We start from the raw sequence: 1,322 nt of genomic DNA on the forward strand, positions 1-1,322 counted from the left end.
TGCCGGGGCCGCCGCCGCGCTGGGTCCTTTGGGGAGGGGGTGAGGGGGGAACCGCCGCGGACCGGGGCGGGGTGGGCGCCGCCGCGGCTCCCGCACTACTTTGGGCGGCGGGGGCTTGCGGGCGGAGGGAGACGGTGCGCGGCGGCGGGCGCTGCGGCCGCGGGGAGCGGGGGTGTGACGGCGCGCGCGCGGGCGCAGCGCACGCTGCCGGGCGGGGGGGGCGGGGGGAGATCCCTCCGCCGCGCTTTAACCCCGGCGGCGCCGGCGGCGCACGTGGGCACCGGGGGGCGGGGCCAAGGCGGGCGGGCCACGCCCCCTCCTCCTCCCGGCACCGGGGCCGCGAGGGCGGACGGAGAAGAGGACTGCGGGACCGGGACCGGGCAGTCACGGTCATGCACACCGTGACCCTATGGACCCCAAACCCTGGGCAGGACTCAGGCCGGTGCCCCCCATGCAAGGGCACATCAGCCCCCTCGGTCAGAGCCAGCGACCCTCACCCTGGGACGCCCGGTGGGGTCGTGCGAGCCCCGGAGGGACCCCCTCCCCGGGAGCCCAAACTCCAAGGCCCAGAGATCTGGGGGGGGCTACTCAGGGGGTGCAGCCCCCCAGTAGCCCCCAGGCTGCACCCCCCCCAGCCCCAACACCTCAACATTGTCTGTAGGGGCAGAGAGAATCCCCCCTGCACCCCAACACCCCACTCCCCACCAGCTCCTGCTCCTACCACCATAATTGGGTAATTAGCAGTAATTAGCCCAACTGGGTGGAGATAAGCCACACGGGGGAACCGCAGCCAGGCCCCCCCACACTCACCCAGCCCCAGCTGCAGATCTCAGGGTAGAGAAATGGGGGGAAAAGGAGCTGCAGAGCCCCCCAGGGTCCCTGTGATGGCTCCTGGGTGCTCAGGCCCATGGTGGGGGGCTCAGCCCCACAGCACATACAGGGTTGGAAGGGACCCCAACACTGGGGTGTTGGGGGGAGCCCCACACACTGTCTAAGCGCCCTCCCAGCCAGGAACAGCCCCCTCAGTCCAGGGGTTCGCAGGCAAAACAAGGTTTAATTGTTCCAGCCCCGACTCCCACGGGTGCGGCACAGCCGGGAACAACTCCCGCATTGAGCCCCAGCTCCCGGGGCAGGAGCAGCCCCACCGTGTCCCTGTGCGTGTGGGGGCATAGCAGTGACAGCCCGGGGGGCTCCTGGCTGGGACAGGAACCCCCCCCAGCCTGGGCAGTGTGAGGGGTCCCAAACCGCAGTGGGACCGTGTGGCCCCCCCAAAGCCGCTGCCGTGGTCTGGGAGAAGGTCCTGGGGGGTCCTGCCCCATTCT

Source organism: Myiozetetes cayanensis, unplaced genomic scaffold (assembly GCF_022539395.1).
Source record: "Myiozetetes cayanensis isolate MyiCay16 unplaced genomic scaffold, myiCay2020 scf47, whole genome shotgun sequence".
In the NCBI taxonomy this organism is placed as follows: Eukaryota; Metazoa; Chordata; class Aves; order Passeriformes; family Tyrannidae; genus Myiozetetes; species Myiozetetes cayanensis.